Genomic DNA, 19,281 nt, shown 5'->3' with positions numbered 1-19,281 from the left:
GAGGTTGAGCACCTTTCGTGTTGAAGTGGCGACCATGATGGGGTCGCGCACGCTCACTTTCAGGGAGTTCAGAGCCTGTGGAGCTCCTGACTATCATGGGGCACGGGACCCCAAAGCGAGTACTAGGTGGTTGGCAGATGTCGCCAATGCATTCCGCACCAGCAGATGTCCTGAGGGGGACAAGGTCAGATTAGCATCTTATCTTCTGAAGGACAGGGCACGAGATTGGTGGGAGGAGATTGGGCATGTCATCGGGGATGACACAACACTTGATGCGATGACTTGGGCTGATTTTACTACCAACTTCAGAGCCGAGTTTGCACCGGTTATCGAGGTGCAACAGTTAGCCAGGGAGTTTCAGGATCTCACCCAGAATATAGAGACAATGGAAGGGATTACCCCCAAGTTCAGGAAGAGGGCTCTTCTCGTTCCTTAGTATGCAGCTGATGAGGAAATGAAGAAGGCCCGTTACACTACAAATAAAATTACATTTAGTGGCACAAGTTTTTAGTGGCAATATGTTTTTGTGCTACTATAGTATTAGCTTTAGTGGCACATATTTTTTTATGACACTACAAAGTTTTCGGTTCCTACTTATTTTCCCCGCCTTACGTCCAAAATTTTAAAGAGAAAAAAAATGCGCCTCCCAAAAATTCAATCTCAGCAAGTTTTTTCAAATGTAGCCAAATTATTAGGGAAAAGTTTCATTGGGTAAAACCAATAGATAATCTAGGTAAAATGACTCTTGAGGGTAATTAACTTTTTTGTTTGTACTCATTTGGTCCCTTTCCTTTTTTTGTATTCAATATACCATCGAACTTGTTGTTTGCGTTCACCATAGCCCTTTTGACCGCCTTTTGACCTGTGATAGTCGGTCAAAGGGTTATGGTGAACACAAACAACAAGTTCGATGGTATATTGAGTACAAAAAAAGGAAAGGGACCAAATGAGAACGAACTCAACAAATGGTTACCCTCCTAAGTCATTTTCCCCGAAAAATTAAATGAAATTAAAGTTGCAAAATTATCAAAGACTGCAACCTTCTTTGGCTATAACGTGTATGAAGAGCGTTTCAAAGGGGTAACCTTGTTAAAATATGGTCTATGTTATGCTTACTGTGGTTAGCTGTCAACACCTCTCTGCAAAAGGATATGACTGTGTATGAGAGGTATATTTATCAGCATAAACGTTTACCTCAAGGTATATTATGGTGATGTGTCTACAAAAGCAGCATGATATTGTACATATTGATGTTGTATCTTATCCCATGAATTCGATCTTAAAGCTAAGTAAACTCAAAAATCACAGAACTTGTGATTCCACTCGTTTTTAGACTTGTCTAGAATCCATGATACGATAAATCATTTGATTGGAAATGTAAATGTAGTCATGAAATGCGCCTGCTTAGTCAAGATTCCCCTAATAAATATTCGAGTGCATTACAAAGTTGTACATGTATGAATAATGTTCTTTCGTGGGTTATGTTTTGAGAAGAAGCAAGAATGAATCTCATAAAGTCATTAATATCAGTAGGAGATGACGTGGGATTTGCTGTAAATGAGTAAAGGGAAAATGAACTAGGAGGGTAACCAACTGTTGCATTTGTTCTCATTTGATCCCTTTCCTTTTTTTTATACTCAATATACCATCGAACTTGTTTTTTGTGTTCACCATAACCCTTTGACCGGCTATCGCAGGTCAAAAGCCGGTCAAAAGGGTTATGGCGAACACAAACGACAAGTTCGATGGTATATTGAATACAAAAAAAGGAAAGGGACCAAATGAGTACAAACACAAAAGTTAATTAACTCAAGAGTCATTTTCCCGATAATCTATCTCACTTTATTCCCTCTTCCGTTCTCCCATGTCGCTCACCCCTGGTTGTCGTCATCCACTCATCGACTCATCGGTAGTCCTCGTCGTTGCCTACTCACTATCGGGCCCACATTGTGGTTGTCGCCTCCAAAGCCGGTGACCACCTTCGACGAAGCCACAACTGGAGCTAGGATACACCGGTGAGGCGGTGACCATATTTTATGAAGACATGTGTTTTGCTGTCTAATGTGGATGTAGCTTCATATCTCCTCGCAATTTTCCTCTAACTGTATATTCAAAGGTATGATTAAAATGGGTCTTTTTATTGATTCCTTGATTAGGTCAAGTAGATGCAATTGTTAGAGGGGGTTTAACGAAATTGGGTCTTTCTATTGATTCCTGCGATTTCGTCAACATCAGGCAGCAATTTCTCATTCTTCTTCTTGTTCTGGTTTCTTCTTTTCTGTCGCAAGTTTTTATGTTCTGTTATTATATAGCTATGGTAATGTTGAAGAATTATGGTTATAGGTTATCATAGTGTTAAGTATTATGTTGTTGAGATCATTGAAAAAAAAGATGAAGATAAGGTGTTTGGTGTTTGTTAAAATGCTCAAACAAAAAAAAAATCATTTTACAGTGGGATTAAACTACATTTTCCAACTATGTAGTGTCTAGGTATATTTTGAACTAAAATGAAGTTTGCAATGAATTTAGATCTTGTATGATTTCTTAACGCTATACACACTTATATGATTTTAAGATTTTATGTCAAGGTAATTCAAACTAGACAATTTGGATTTTGATGTCAAGTACTCAAGTTTCTCTAAAAGATTAAATATTCTTTGAAGTTTCACTTCTAGATAGTTATTAAGGTAATTTGTGTAGCTTTTTAATGTAAGATAAAAGTGAGATGTTAAATTAGTAACTTCAATCGAAGGTGCTGTTTTTCAGAGTTATTGGTTGCTGATTTCAGTAGGGATCGATCAAGGGTGAAATAGAAAGGTGACCAATCAAGAACAAGACAAAACTTCAGAATTCAAATTTCACAGCATTTGGGTACGTTTCTTTTTGGAGGTTTTGTTGAAAATTTTGCAATTTTGAATTTAAGTAACAAGGTGTTAAAACCATTTTCTATTTTGGTTGTGTTGTCGTTCTTTAAGGTTTATAATTTAAATTTAGGGTCCTTTTACCAATAATTTTTGTACCATGGTGGAGTTCGAAAAGTTGCACACAAGGTGTTCAATAAAAATCTTCAACGAGATTACATTGTTCTTCATGAGTTTTCTTGCATATATTATGACTGTTTAGTGTTGGGTCTCAAGTTGTAATAGGTAACAAGAGTATAGGACCAAGAAAAAGGGTTCTTGTTCTTATGTTTTCTTTGAAAATTGATTAAAATTTAGTTTTGTTTGTTCTTGTATTTGGGTCTCATTTGGGGTTAAACTTTAAAGCAAAGTAGTTATTTTATTTTGTAAATATATTTGGAATTCGTCATGTGTTTGGTGGGTAGGATTTGGAATGTTTTTTTTTGGAAAATGATTTGGAATAGTAGATCCATTGTGTTTATAAATCATATATGGTTTATAAATATGTCAAACGATTTATAATCTATGTATGTTTTTCTTTATCTTTTGTTAGTAATTACCTATTAGACCCACCAACTTCATACATGACCTTTTTTTGCTTGCTTGATCTGGAGGTCTAGAAAATACACCGTTAAAACCCACTAAGTCTTCCACTAATGACTTCCAAGTCTTCCACCAGGGACTTTCAAATTATCCATGACAATAAGTTGCTCTGTCGATTTATGTCTTCATAAATGAATTTGTTGTTGCATCTAATATGTTGATTTTTTTTTCTGTTAATTTTCTTATTCTTTAGATTATTTCATAAATGGAGTTAATTAATAATATATTGTGGTTAAATAGGTTTTGCTGGTGGTTCGTTATTTGGATAAACAAGAGGAGCATTATACAAAGTTCAAGATCAATCAAGTTTTATTTAGCTTGATGGTTTTATGTTTTGAATACTTCCACAACATTTAAACTTTTTTTTGAAGACATGTGTTTTAAGTATGTATAATATTGTTGTTAGACACGTTAGGTTTAAGTTAAAATAGTGATATCAAGTTTTTCATTTATCATCTTAATTGTCTTTTTATTATATTATATTCTATTTAAGTTTTAAAAAAAATTGGACCAAATCTTTGAATATAATTTTTTGTGGTAAAAAAATATGACACTAAAAGCATGAAATATTATTTATTTTAGAAATTATATAGTGGCATAAAAATAGTGCCACCAAAACTCAAAAGTTCTTTAATGGCATAATAAAAAAAATTACCACTAAAATCCAATAAGGCTGCAGCGATACAACAAAAAAGTGCCACTAAAGACCTTTAGTGGCAGCGCTTTTAGTGGCACTTTTTTTGTGCCGCTGATTCCCCAGGGGGCCTTTAGTGGCACATTTTCGGTTTTTAGTGGCACTTTTTCTATGCCACTAAATGTCATTTAGTTTGTAGTATCATGAGATGTTGCAGAGTGATATCCCCCAGTTTGTGAGCCGGTCCAGCTGTAAAATGTTGGATGACATGATTGCTAGGGCTCGTGAGAGAGAGATTGATTTAGAGATGGAGAAGAAGAGGAAGCCAGAGGCGACATCTGGCACAGGGGGTTCGGGCAAAAAGCCTAAGGTATCAGTTCACAGATCTATAGGATAGTAGAGCCACAGTCGGTGTGGCAAGTGTGGGAGATTACACGATGGGGCGTGCAAGGCAGGGAGTCCCGGTTACTACAAGTGCGGACGGACTAGGCATATGAGCATAGATTGTACAGCTACTCCCACCGCTACCGCAACATCTGATCTGATTTGCATCCATTGCAATCAGATGGGACATAAAAAGTCCCAGTGCCCGAGTTTGGCAGCAGCAGGGAAGGTGGCGACACCTGCCCTTGCAACTTTGAGGATTTCAGACGGCCATCAGGGCCGAAGTGAGGCGCCAGTGGCGAAGAGTAGAGCTTTTCAGATGACAGCAGAGGAGGCGCGAGCGACTCCTGATGTGGTGACGGGTATGTATCTTCCCTTCATTTCTTTATTATTAATGATTGTTTCTTATGATTATATGTTTACATATATATATATATATATATATATATATATATATATATATATATATATATATATATATATATATATGGTCATTCTTAGTGAACGGCATTTCTGCTACAGTATTGTTTGATTCGGGGGCTACCCAATCATTTGTTTCACTTGTGCTTAGCAAGAGGTTTAGCAGAGCTCCGAGGGAGCTGGATTGTCCACTTGAGGTTGAGATAGCTGATGATAGGACCGTCAGGGTCGCGAGAGTACATAGGGCGTGTTCGCTGCAGTTATTTGATGAGCAGTTTTCAGTGGACTTGGTTCGCATTCCCCTGCGAGGGAATAAGGTTATAGTGGGTATGGATTGGATGAGCCCCAATGGGGTAGTGATTGATTATGAGCTATAGTTAGTGAAGGTCCGCACCCCTGGTGGGGGAGAGTTAGTGATTCAGGGTGAGAGGCCACAACATGGACCGATTCTTTGTTCGGCAACGAGAGCTCGACACTACTTCCAGCAGGGTTACGCGGGGTACGTCCCCTATTTTTAGATGCCCGGGAGAAGGGCAAGGCGACTATTGCCGATGTACCGGTGGTATGTGAGTACCCGAATGTCTTTCCTGAGGATATGCCTGGAATACCTTCGGAGAGACAGGCTGAGTTTTGGATTGATTTGGTTCCGGGTGCGGCTCCGATAGCCAAGGCGCCGTATCGGTTGGCTCTTCCAGAGATGCAGGAGTTGTCTACGCAGCTGCAGGAGCTGCTTGACAAGGGTTTCATCAGGCCGAGTAGTTCACCATGGGGGCCCCGATCCTGTTTGTGAAGAAAAAGGATGGGTCGCACCGTATGTGTACAGAGTACCGGGAGTTGAACAAGGTAATGGTGAAGAACCGTTACCCACTCCCGAGGATAGATGAATTGTTTGATCAGGTGCAGGGAGCATCTTGGTTTTCCAAGATTGATCTGCGCTCCGGTTATCATCAGATGCGGGTCAGAGGTGAGGATGTTCAGAAGACAACTTTTAGGGCCCGCTATGGTCATTATGAGTTTATGGTGATGTCGTTTGGGGTCACCAACACTCCAGCCACGTTCATGGATCTCATGAACCGCGTATGCAGGCCGATGTTGGATCGGTCTGTGATAGTGTTGATCGACGATATCTTGGTTTATTCCAAGACTCAAGAGCAGCATGAGGAGCACCTGAGGGAGGTGCTAGAGACTTTGAGGAGGGAGAGACTTTTCACGAAGTTCTCCAAGTGCGAGTTCTAGTTGCGCGAGGTGTAGTTCCTTGGACAGCTCGTCAACCAGAAGGGTATACCAGTGGATCCGGACAAGATAGAGGTTGTGATGCAGTGGGAGGTCCCGAGGTCTCCATCTGAGATTCAGAGCTTCCTAGGTTTGGTAGGGTACTACAGGAGATTCATCCAGGACTTCTCCAAGATAGCAGTTCCACTCACCCGACTGACTGGGAAGTCGGTGGTGTTTCGTTGGGGGCCTGAGCAGCAGGTAGCATTTAAGACCCTTAGACAGCGTTTGTGTGAGGCACCGATTCTTACCCTGCCAGAGGGAGTGGATGACTTTGTAGTCTATTATGATGCTTCGATCACAGGAATTGGAGCAGTGTTGATGCAGCGAGGGCATGTGATAGCTTCTGCCTCTAGACAGTTGAAGCCTCACGAGGCTAACTATCCAGCACACGATTTAGAGTTGGGGGCAGTGGTGTTTTCCCTCAAGATTTGGAGACATTACCTCTATGGGGTCCGTTGTACCATTTACACGGATCACAAGAGTTTGAGGTACCTCATGTACCAACCAAATCTAAACATGAGGCATCGTCGATGGTTAGATGTGGTAAAGGACTACGACTGTGAGATCTTTTATCATCCGGGCAAGGGCAACGTTGTGGCCGACGCCCTGAGCTGCAAGGCGATGGTGGCACCGATCAAAGATATATGTCTGACAATGACGGTGATTACTCCATTGTTGGAGCAGATTAAAGAGGCACATGTTGAGAGCCTGAATGAGGAGAGGCAGAAGTGTGAGAAGATTGTGAGCCGAGTAGCTTCTTTCGATTATGACAGTCGAGGATTGTTGACCCTTCATGGGAGAGTTTGGGTGTCGTATTGGGGAGGAGTACAGCTGGTGTTGATGGATGAGGCCCACAAGTCCCGGTTCTCCATCCATCCAGGGGCGACAAAGATGTATAGAGATCTTTGACTCGATTATTGGTGGCCCTGCATGAAACGGGACGTAGCCTGGTATGTAGAGAGATGTCTGACCTGCAGGAAGGTCAAGGCAGAACACCAGAGACCCCACAACAAGATGCAGCCGTTAGACATTCCTGTATGGTAATGGGAGGATATCACTATGGATTTCATCACTAAGCTTCCCAGGACCTCACGTGGAGTTGATTCGATTTGGGTCATAGTGGATCGGCTGACAAAGAGCGCACATTTCATACCGATTCAGGAGAGCATATCGGCCGAGAAGCTAGCCGATATCTATGTGTGCGAGGTAGTGGCAAGGCATGGGGTGCCTGTATCAGTAGTATCAGACTGAGACGTCCGTTTTACTTCCAGGTTTTGGAATCAGTTTCATGATGAGATGGGGACTCGTCTTCATTTTAGCACTGCTTTCCACCCCAGACGGACGGGCAGAGCGAGAGGACGATTCAGAATCTTGAGGACATGCTTTGGGCATGTGTCCTAGATTTTGGTGGTAGTTGGGATACGTATCTTCCATTAGCGGCATTTTTGTATAACAATAGTTACCACGCTAGTATTGACCACCCTCCTTTCGAGATGCTCTACGGGAGAAAGTTTAGGACCCCGATTTGTTGGGGCGAGGTTGGTTAGCGAGTCATTGGCAGTACCGAGGTGGTGCTCAAGACCACAGAGTTGATCTAGTAGGTCCGTAGCAGATTGCAGACTGAGCAGAGTCGGCAGAAGAGTTACGCCGACAGGAGGCGTTCGGACTTGGAGTTTCAGGTGGGCGATATGGTCCTCCTGAAGGTATCACCCTAGAAGGGTGTTATCAGGTTCCGGAAGAGGGGCAAGCTGGGCCCCAAGTTTATTTGTCCTTTTAGGGTTTTGACCCGGGTGGGTCGGCTTGCTTATCGGTTGGACCTACCAGCAGAGCTTAGCCAGATCCACAACACTTTCCATGTTTCTCAGTTGAGGAAGTGTTTGGTGGACGAGTCAACAATTGTACCCTTGGAGGATATTCAGGTTGATAGCAGCCTGAATTATATCGAGAGACCAGTTGCGATCTTAGATCGGAAGACAAAGACCTTGAGGAACAAGGTGGTTCAGTTAGTGAAGGTGCAATGGCAACACCGAAAGGGTTCAGAGTGGACGTGGGAGACTGAGGAGGAGATGAGAGAGCATTATCCAGAGTTATTCTCAGGTTCAGCATCAGCAGACTTCGAGGGAGAAGTCTAAGATAAGTGGGGGAGAGTTGTAACGCCCCATTTCTGGTATGTGATTTAAATAAAGTAATTTTCAATTCTAGAGGGGTACTCAACGAGTCTGTAGCCCAACTCGTCGAGTAGAGATGGGTTCTGCACGCGTTTTAAGTTGGTTACTCGACGAGTCCATATTCTTGGACTTGGCAAGTGTGCCAGTCTGGATAAAACCCTAATTTCAAGGGTTTTCACCCTATTTAAACATTATTATGTGCCCCAAACTAGCCTCCATCACCCTCAGAACGTCCCTTACTAAACCCTAGCCTTCCTTTAAGTATTCTTGGAGTATTTCTCATTTTGTGGAGGATTTTGGTGCATTTTGAAGTTAGAAGAAGAAGAGAGAAGAGGGGTTCTCAAGAGAAGCAAAGAAAAACTGAGTTTTTTTGTGTCATTCCAGCTTCCATTAAGGTATAAAGCTCGAATCTTGTCTTGTCATCATGTAGATTTCCTTAAAAGCTTGCTAGTGTGGTTTTTGAGCCTTTTCTGGACTTTGAGGTCGATTTATGGGTAGCTAAGACGAATGTGTTTGTAACAGCCCAAAATCCAGGTAAGCTTTAAGGCCCTTCTATTTTGGAAGTTGGCAAGATTAATCCCTTGAGTTGTATGTTGAATTGGTGAGTACGCTGGGCATACTGGGGTGTACGCCGCGCGTACTCACGCGCTTAATTTGGACACGGACTTGACCGAGTACGCTAGGCGTACTCAGGGTACGCTGGGCGTAGTGAGCCCAGATGTAAACCCTAATTTCTGGCTTGTGCACTATAAAAGGATCATGTGGCCCTTTCCCCTAGCCACCATATTCCTTGAGTGGGTCCCTTGAGAGCTGAGATCCGTGCCTTAGCCTGTGTGTATGTTTTGAGCTTGGAGTTAACTTTTCAAGGTGAAGAAAGCAAGGAGGAGCCATTGTTGGTGCTAGAAGTGGAAGAACAAGTGTAGATCCGTGATCTACAGTGGTTGAAGATCTCTTTTGAGCTAAAAAGCTCTGATCTTTCCTTGTTCTTCTTAAGTTTTGCTTTTTAGGACCATTTTAGGGTTTTTGGGTCCAAAGTTTGAGACTTTGTGTGCAAATAGTCTCCATGAGCATGAATCTAGCCTCTTCTAGTGTGTTTGATGCTAAGGGTTCATAAAAATCCAGTCGTGGTCGTGGATCTAGTGCCATGCATGAGTTATAGTCCCATTATGGAAAGAGAAATGGTGTTTTGAGCACAAAGTGACCTCTACAGCCATGCAAAGGCATAAAGGTCTCGACTTTATGGGTTAAGTCGTATAAAAGGAGTCAGATCTGGAGTTTGGACAAAAGTCTTAACAGATTAAGGTCTGAATGAATGGGATAAGGGAACTGGGTGTTACGCTGGGCGTAATCCCAGTACGCGCGGCGTAGAGTGTCGCGTACCCCAATTCTGTGGAAGCTCCGGGTACGCCCAGCGTACATGTTGTTACGCGCAGCGTAACCCGGAGAGGGTTGACTTTTGTTGACTTTTAGGGTTTGGTCAACTCTAGTGTATTTGAGCCAAGCAAGGGGGGTAAAATGGTCTTTTACCCTTCCTAAGAGTGTTTAGAAAGTTTGGTCTAGCCTTGGGAAATTATGTTGATGACGAGTGTATATTTCATATGATTAGGCGGAGGCTAGGTCCTATTCACCGAGTTCGAGGTTTTCTGAGTTACCGAGTTACACGAGGTGAGTCTTCTCACTATACGTTACCTTGAGTGGTATTCTAAGTTGACCAGAGGGTCTCATGTGCTATGTATGAGATTATGAGATTATGTGTTATATTAGAGAATACATGCTATGTGTTATTTGTATGTTGTATGATTATATAGACCGGACCGGAGGGTCCAATGATTCAGACCGGGCCAGAGGGCCAAATGAGCTATGACTGGACCGGAGGGTCCGACGAGCTACGGGACTGGAGGGTCCCACTGAGACATCTTGACCGGAGGGTCGAGTTTAGCCTCGAGTGGCGTATTTGTGGTATGTGGTATTTTGGGGAACTCACTAAGCATTTATGCTTACAGTTGTTGTGTTTGATGTCTCAGGTACCAGCGAGGACCGTGGGAAGGCGACGACTTGAATCGTACACACCCACACCGATGAAGTTCACATTAGAGAGATCTTGGGATTTGTTTTGAAAACACTATTGTTTTGGATTTGAGATTATGATATGATATACATTTTGTGGTTTAAAAATGAAAAATTAAATTGGAAATTTTACGTTGTTACAAGTGGTATCAGAGCCTTGGTTTGAGGGATTCAGATGCACCTGTGGACGTATTTGAACTCAAACCGAGGATTTGAGAAATTTTACAACCAAAACTGCAAATTTTCTAAAAAGAAAAAGAAGTTTTGGAAACAAGCAGAGTGGATTGTGTGTACGGTCAGCCAGCGCCCGAACGGTGAATCCCCAAAATACCCTTACATTATATGTTATGAGTTATGAGATATTATGTTATGCATGTTAGAGAGGCTAGGTACTCCTATGAGGACTAAAGTGGCCTGATTTGTGATGCCTTAGCCTAGGAGATTACAGCTGCTATGAGATACTTTGAGAGTGAGTAGGTAGCAGTGAGGAGCTTATGCGAGGTCTACTGAGGGTAGCCAGTGCATAGCGAGAGTAGAGTATTTACGACCTGGGATCCTAGGAGGAGGACTTGGTTTGTATATTGATTCGATGCGGACAATAGTATTGGGCCCGTACTATTGAAAACACCGGATTGGTGCGCAGTCCAAGTAAGAATCCTTGGGGTACCAGAAGTTGAGGATGATTGAGTTATCGAGTGTGAGTATACTCGAGAGTGTCCCTAATATTTCTTATGTTGTATTTCAGAGGTTGATCATGGTCGGGACACGCCATACCGCCAAGAGCAGTGGGGTGAGTGATGAGGAGATCCGTCGGATCATCCATGAGGAGGTGGCTGCTGCCATCAGAGCCAAGATTCCGGAGATGTTTGGGTCTATTAAGACCCCACTGATCGAGACGTTTGACGAGCATTATGCTGCCTTGACTGATGCTGCTGTTGCTGCAGCCACAACAGCTATTGCTGCTGCGAGACCCCAGGGTGGTGATTCGTTGCTGTACCGAGAGTTCAGCAACACGAAACCACCAGAGTTTGATGGTACACAGGATCCGATCGCCGCTATGAGGTGTATCTCAGACATAGAGGGGTGTTTCTATACGTGCTCGTGTCCGGAGCACTTGAGAGTGCGGTTCGCACTCAACCAGCTTCGCTTGGAGGCGAAGGACTGGTGGAAGTTTGTGACCGCGAGCTATTCGACAGCTGAGCTGACCGCAGTGACCTAGGAGAGGTTTACTGCGATGTTTCGTGATGAGTATGTTCCCCAGGTGGAGAGGGAACGTTTAGCTCAGGAGTTTCTGACCCTCAAGCAGGGGACTGAGTCGGTGACAGTGATTACGAGGATGTTTCATGAGCGGGCGCTGTTTTGCCCGGAACTGGTGTCCACTGAGCAGGCTCGCATGAGCCGTTATCTGAGTATACTTAGGAGGGACATTCGTGAGTTCGTGGCGAACTCGACTTACCAGACATTTGCCGAGCTCCAGGAAAATGCCCGGAAGAGGGAGATTGAGCTTGAGACACAGGCGAGGAGGAGACCGAGTCTCAGAGGGGTGATCGGCAATCGACGCAGTCGCAGCCGGCCGCCAAGCGGGCAAAGCCCGCTGATTCGAGGACGGGTAGTTCGAGGGGCCGCACTTGTGGGAAGTGCGACAAGAGCCATGATGGGTCGTGCAAGACTGGGGTATGTTACAAGTGTGGGAAGGAAGGACATTTCGCGAGGGATTGTCCTAAGGGGTTCTCGATTTGCTTTCACTGCAACCAGACCGGCCATCGGAAGGCCGAGTGCCCCCAGCTTCAGAGGTCAGCATAGGGATCTGCACCTGCAGTTCGAGCTACTGAGACCCGGCCAGTGAAGGCCGAAGCACCGAAGGTGAAAGGGCCCTTAGATCAATCAATTTATCAAACAATGACAGTAAATGAGAATAAGAAGAATTCACGAAGAAAAACTTTCACTAAGAAAGATAATCTCACAAAGAGATTATCATGTGCATAAAGCAGCGATTAGGGTTTGTGAAAGGCGTAACCATTCACAAACCTATACAAGAGATTATATACTGCTATTCTAGACAATCCCTACAAATCAGGGATATGACAGCTAACTAATTTACGCTAACTATGGAAACAAGATAAATACAAAATCTGTTACAATGCACTGAATAAACTAAACACGCTGAGCTGCTCAAACGCTGATGCTGATACTGAGATATACGCTGATGCTGAGATTTATTTCAAACATCATCATATTTCAAGGTTCGACCTTACAATCTCCCCCAATATGATGATGTTCAAAACTAACTAAGTTAAAACACCTCTGGACAAGAACTCTTCATACTCAGCTTCAGCCTCTATTTTTACTGGCCAGTAAGGACTATCCAGTAACTTCTGTCTTCTATTCAGTAGCTCCATAGCAATACGAATGTGAAACTCTCCTGAGAGATCTTGATGACTCATGCACATTTTCCTTAAGCCAACAAGATGAGTGGTTGGAGCCTTTGGGATCTCAGCAGTTCGCTGAAAACACGTCTTTCTGTTTTTATCGAGATAGAACATCCCGTGTTCAGGAACTGAGATAAATTTATGCTGAACCGGGTCAACACTGATAGGAAGAGAATTGTTTATTCCACCAGCACCAAAGTCCAGAACCAACACATCCTCACTATCAACTTGAAATTTGGTTCTTCGAGTTCTCGGAACAGATGACCTTTGACCTTGATACTGAGGTCGTTCTTTAGGAACAAGATCCAAACGCTGAACTTTCTTGATCAACAGATGAAGAGCACATATCAGTTCAGAGGAGTGAGCTGAGGTTTGCTTGGATGCTAATTCAAGTAATTCCATCCATTCAGAATATCCATATTTGATCAGCTCATCCCTCTTGACAACTTCAGTGTATGAATGCTGAGGACCTTGACGAGTGATCAGCAACGTAAGAATTTTCTCATTGCGTGGTTTGGAAGCTTTAACTTTGATGATCTTATCACCACACACTCATCGATTAAGAACGTCTTCAAACCTCTTTCGATCAATCCTGTCAAGAACACTGTCAGTCTTAGGCTTACTGCTGCTAGAAGGAGGCTGAGAAGATTGAGATTTGGACTGAAATTCCAAGAATTTCTGCATCTGAGCTTCAAAAGATCCTTTGGCCTGAAGTTTATGCTGAATCAGAGATTCATCACCTTGAGCAATATTCTTTAGAAGCTGAGCTTGATTAGCTTCATCAAGAATTTGTTTAACTTGATTAGGAAACATGTTCCATTCAGCCGCCAAATTTGATATACTGACTATGGACTTGGGCTTCTTGCCAAGCAGAGAAGTATCGGTTTGAGAATGAGCCAAGTCAGTATCTGCTACCTTACGCTTTCGAGATAGCGGATGAGAATCTTCACTGGCAACGTCTGAATCTTCTCCTTGGACCGGAATAATGGGATCAGCAACAGGATCGACTAATTTCATGTCTGGCCTTTGAAATTCATTATCAAGGTCATCTGAATTTTCTTCTTGAACTGGAATAAGGGGATTAATGAAGTTCATATCCAGTATTTGACATTCATCATCTGGTTCATCATCATGCTCACTATCTTCAACCAGCTTTTCAGTGGCTGCTGGACTATTAGGCCCCGCAGAGTCAGGCTCATGCATCGGCTTTGGTGATTCAGGCTGAACAATGGTGTTGTCAACAGGTTCGGTGTCTCTCTCATTTGGTTCATCATCAGCATTATCATCAGCATCAACATCATCATCAGTATCTCCTCCTTTTTGAGCATCATCAGATTGGGGACTAGAGGGACGAGTATGCAGAAGAACTTCCTTTAGCTAATTAACATCAGCCTCAATGCGTAGAAGACGCTGATTCATGTCCCGAGTCAGTGTCAGAAGTTCAGTAAATGCTGAGGCTGGAATTTGAATAAATGAAGTGGCTGGAGCTGCTGGTGAGCTAGGTGGCATCCCCGGAGAATATTGGTCCCCCTGGGGTGGATTCTCCCCCTGTGAGGGATGCTCCCCCTGAGATTGGTGCTCCCCCTGACTCAGTGAATCCTTTTGAGCTGAGGGAACTTTCTCATTAACAGAGACGATATGATGAGAAATTTGAGGAGAGAAATGACCACCATCATGTGGTTCATCCTCTTGACCGACATGATCTTCATGGAAACCATCAGCGCCTCCTTCATCAGTATCAGCGGTGAGAGAAGGAACAGTGTATGGATTTGCAGTCCATTCTCTCAGTATCCAGGGGATCATCTTGATACATTCAAATAGACATGCGAGGGCATTGGATGGGATTTCCAGGGTGTGAGAAGTAGTCTGCAGCGAAAAATTTATCGAGCACAAGAGCAATCCAGCGTGGAAAGGGAACGTGATCAGCGCGTACATTTGCATGAAGAAGCTGAACAAGTTGATCAAAGAATAGGGCCCCATAATCAAGTCTTTTGTTGAGAAGAAGTGAGCAGACGACTTGTTGCTCATAATTACTTAGTTGATCACCACTTCGGGACTTGTGACCCACACACTTGCACAGAGCACCGGTGAAAAATTTCCATCCTGGGGTCATACATTGACGTAGAATAAGAGCCGATCGAGCACCAGCCTTTGAGTGATCATATCCTAGTTGATCGAATAGACGTCTACACCGTTCAATAGAAGGAAGTTCAGAGAAAGGTTCAAAGATAGGTAACCTGAGTGCAGCACTGAGGAGTTTTACGGTAATAAAGACAGAATGTCTTCCACGACCAATGGTCCCGGTGATGACATTATTTTCATCATTGATTGTTGCTGTGTAGTAGAACTCACATACTTGTTCAGGGAAGAACTCTGATGGAATGTCACTGATGGCGTAACGAAGACAGCAGGAGGCTAAGAAGTTAACAAAGTCATCGAGTCCAAGAGATCTGGAATATCAGGGTTAAATACAACGTTTGTGGCTTTGATGTATATTGGGAGAGGAGGAGAGTTTGGGGCAGGGATTACCCTTTGTGAAGTAGAGGAGAAGGTGAACAAAGAAGCAGCCATTAGAGAGTTTTTAGGGTTCTAGGGTTTTGAGTATAAGTGAAAGAAGTTTAGATTGTGGAAGGAAAGTTTGAAATAAGGGTGATAAGAGGTTTAAATATGGAATTAAACGGGCCTTTTTTAAAAAAAGGTAATGATTATCTTCTCAAAAAATAACGGCGTATCATAACAACCTGTCAGATAAAAAATAGCCGTTGGGTAAAAGAGCCGTTGACTGAAGATGAAGCGTCAATCAGTGTTTGCGGAAGCGCTGAGATCAGTGTCACAAAAGTTACATGCTGAAAATATTTCTCCGTCAATTCAAGGTACAACTTGCTCAATTGGGGCTAGCAAGGAGATTGGTGCGTGTGATAGATACTAGTTGCATTATCTAACCATCGGCACAGAGTGTTGTGACTTTATCAGTGAGTGGTTTATCTTACTGAATCATTAAACACTGAATGAGAAGAAGGTAAAGAAAGGATTGTTGCGTGTGATAAACCTTGGTGTTTTGGTCTAACCATCGGAAAAGATTTTTAGATTCTCATCAGCGTGTGTTTTGTCACACTGAATCACGGAATCAGTGTAAGATTGGTAAGAAGAGATAGTTGCGTGTGATAGATCTTGGTGTTTTGATCTAACCATCGGCAAAGAGTTTCAAGTTGTTATCAGTGTATGGTTTTTAGTACAGTGAATCATTCAACTTTAGTTTTAGAAGACTTGAAGAAGAGAAAAAGATAGGAGATCAAACCAAGTGCTCAGTATGCAAATATCACCAGCATGTCATCATCAGCACAATGTACATCAGCTTATAAGACAATACCAAACATTAGGAAAATTAATCAGCAAAATTAATTACAAAGTAATCATTCCAAGTTATCCAATAATGTAAGCAGTTGTTTGAGAATCCAGTGCCTTGGTGAAGATGTCAGCAAGTTGCTCTGAAGTCTTGACATGTTCGAGAACAACTTTTCCCTTCTCAACATTATCTCTGATGAAATGATGTCTGATTTCGATATGCTTCGTCTTTGAGTGCTGAACAGGGTTTTGTGTGATTTGAATGGCACTGGTGTTATCACAATATATGGGAGTCTTTGAGAACTTAATCCCATAATCTAGAAGCTGATTTTGAATCCATAAGAGCTGAGCACAACATCTCCCAGCTGCAACATACTCAGCTTCTGCAGTCGAGATGGCTACTGATGTTTGTTTCTTGCTAGACCAGCTGATGAGACGATTTCCAAGGAAATGACATCCACCAGACGTACTCTTTTTGTCTAAGTTGCATCTTGCATAGTCTGAATCAGTGTATCCAAAAAGTTCAAATGCTGAGTCGCGAGGATACCACAGTGCTAAGTTTTGAGTCCCTTTCAAGTATCGAAAGATACGTTTGACGGCCATGAGATGGGATTCCTTGGGATTAGATCTGAATCGAGCACAGAGAATGGTTCCAAACATGATATCAGGACGACTTGCCATGAGATACAAAAGAGATCCAATCATTCCTCGATACAAAGAGTGATTGACATCAGTTCCAGTTGGATCAGCGTGCATCTTATCAGTCTTGGACACTGGAGTAGAGGCTGGTTTGCAGTCACTGAGAGAATACTTAACAAGCAAGTCAGAAATATATTTACTTTGGCAAATTGAAATACCTGATTTTTGTTGCTGAACTTCAAGACCTAAGAAAAAGGTCATCTTCCCCATCATGCTCATTTCGAACCTTTGAGACATGATCTCTGCAAATTCCTTACTCAGTTTCTCGTTTGGAGAGCCAAAAATGATGTCATCGACATAGATTTGAACGAGAACCATGTCTGAGCCTTTGTTTTTGATGAAGAGAGTATTGTCGATTGCTCATCGTCTGTATCCATTTTCAAGAAGATACGATGTCAGTGTTTCATACCAAGCCTTGGGTGCTTGCTTCAGTCCATAAACAGCTTTGTCTAATCGGTACACATAATCAGGGTGATCTTTGTCAACAAAGCCTGGGGGCTGATTGAGGAATACTTCTTCTTCTAACACACCATGAAGAAATGCTGTTTTCACATCCATCTGATAGACAATGAAATTCATGTAGGATGCGTATGCGAGAAACAGTCTGATTGCTTCAATGCGAGCAACTGGAGCAAAGGTTTCCCCGTAGTCGATGGATTCAATTTGAGTAAACCCTTGAGTGACAAGACTTGCCTTGTTGCGAGTAATGATTCCATCTTTATCAACCTTGTTACGATAGACCCAGCGAGTTCCGGTGATAGTCTTTCCTAATGGTCTTGGGACAAGAGTCCAAACTTTATGCCTTTCAAACTCATTCAGTTCTTCTTGCATGGCTTTAAGCCAGTCAGCATCTTGAAGAGTTGTGTGTATCTTGTCAGGTAAGATCATTGAAACGAAATTAACATACATGCAAAAGTTATTAGATACACGAGATTTGGTTCGGACACCATCATGAATATTCCCAATAATTTGATCAACAGGATGATATCGATGTTCAGAAACTGATGTTGATTCCGGAGAGTTTGACACTGACAAGTTATTAGTTGCAGGAGAGTCTTCAGCTTCAAGGATTTCATCAACACCTGATGAATTATTTGATGATCTGGCTGCAGTATCTTGATTCAAGGAACATGGAACTGGAACGATAGAATCAGGAGTATCAGCTTCATCTCCAGCAGGAGGAACTTCGTCAAATGGACAAGAGAGAAGCTCTTGAAAAATAGAAGAGGAATGAGTGACTTTTTCATCAGTGTATGATTCCTCATCAAACTTCACATGAATGGATTCTTCAATGCATTGACTGTTCACATGAAAAACACGAAAAGCTTTTAAAATAGATGAGTACCCAACAAAAATACCTTTGTCAGCCTTAGGTTGAAATTTAGATCTTGGGTCACGCTGATTTAGAATATAACAAATACATCCGAACACGTGAAAGAAGGATACGTCTGGCTTTCGACTTTTCAGCATTTCATAAGGTGTCTTCTTGTGAATCCTGTGAATTAGAGATCGATTCTGAGTAAAGCACGCTGTATTGACAGCTTCAGCCCAAAATGACATAGGAAGACCAACGTGAATCATTAAGGTCCTTCCTGCCTCAATCAGTGTTCTATTTCTTCGTTCAGCAACTCCATTTTGTTGAGGAGTACGAGGAGCTGAGAAGTTTTGCCCAATGCCTTTGTGATCACAAAATTCTTCAAGAGTTGAATTTCGGAATTCAGTACCATGATCACTCCTTAGTTGCTTAACTTTGAGACCTGTTAGTGTCTCATTCTTACGAATCAGTGAGATAACTTCCTGTGCAGCATGACTTTTCTTCTTCAGGAAAACCACCCATGTAAATCGAGTGAACTCATCCACAATCACTAGAGTATACTTATTTCCACCTAGAGTGCGGACAGGAATAGGTCCAAACAAGTCCATGTGGAGCAAATGTAAAGGGACAGATATACTGGAACATGACTTTGGTTTGAAAGATGATTTGGTTTGTTTTCCTTGTTCACAAGCTGAGCACATCTTGTCTTTAACAACGCTGAATTTTGGGAGACCTCTAACTAGATCTTGATTGGATATTTTGGATAGGTTCTTGAAGTTCAGATGAGAGAACCTTTTGTGCCAAATCCAGTTGAGATTGGTCTGAGACTTTGTAAAGAAGCATTGCATCAGCACCTTGTCACATGAGAACATATCAAGAACATATATATCATCCTTTCTACTTGCTAAAAGTACGATGTTCTTGTCAGTGTTGACAACTCTACCTTCCTTCTTTGTAAAGTGAACTTCATAGTCAGCATCACATAGTTGGCTGATGGAGATAAGATTGTGTTTGAGACCCTTTACATATTAAACGTTTTGAA

At 42.4% G+C, this 19,281-nt stretch overlaps 1 long non-coding RNA gene across 1 annotated transcript; it reads left to right on the top strand.

Annotated features, from left to right (window-relative positions):
• The first annotated feature begins 1,832 nt into the window (after nucleotides 1-1,832).
• LOC145062683 (uncharacterized) lies at nucleotides 1,833-3,893 on the top strand. The gene is made up of 3 exons (XR_013687664.1): nucleotides 1,833-2,116; nucleotides 2,767-2,871; nucleotides 3,744-3,893. It is a non-coding gene; the product is annotated as an uncharacterized LOC145062683 (long non-coding RNA).
• The last annotated feature ends 15,388 nt before the right edge of the window (nucleotides 3,894-19,281 follow it).

This window comes from Lactuca serriola, chromosome 7 (assembly GCF_051521515.1).
Source record: "Lactuca serriola cultivar US96UC23 chromosome 7, Lser_US96UC23_V15, whole genome shotgun sequence".
Lineage (NCBI taxonomy): Eukaryota > Viridiplantae > Streptophyta > Magnoliopsida > Asterales > Asteraceae > Lactuca > Lactuca serriola.
This window is presented reverse-complemented; position numbering and strand designations above follow the sequence as displayed.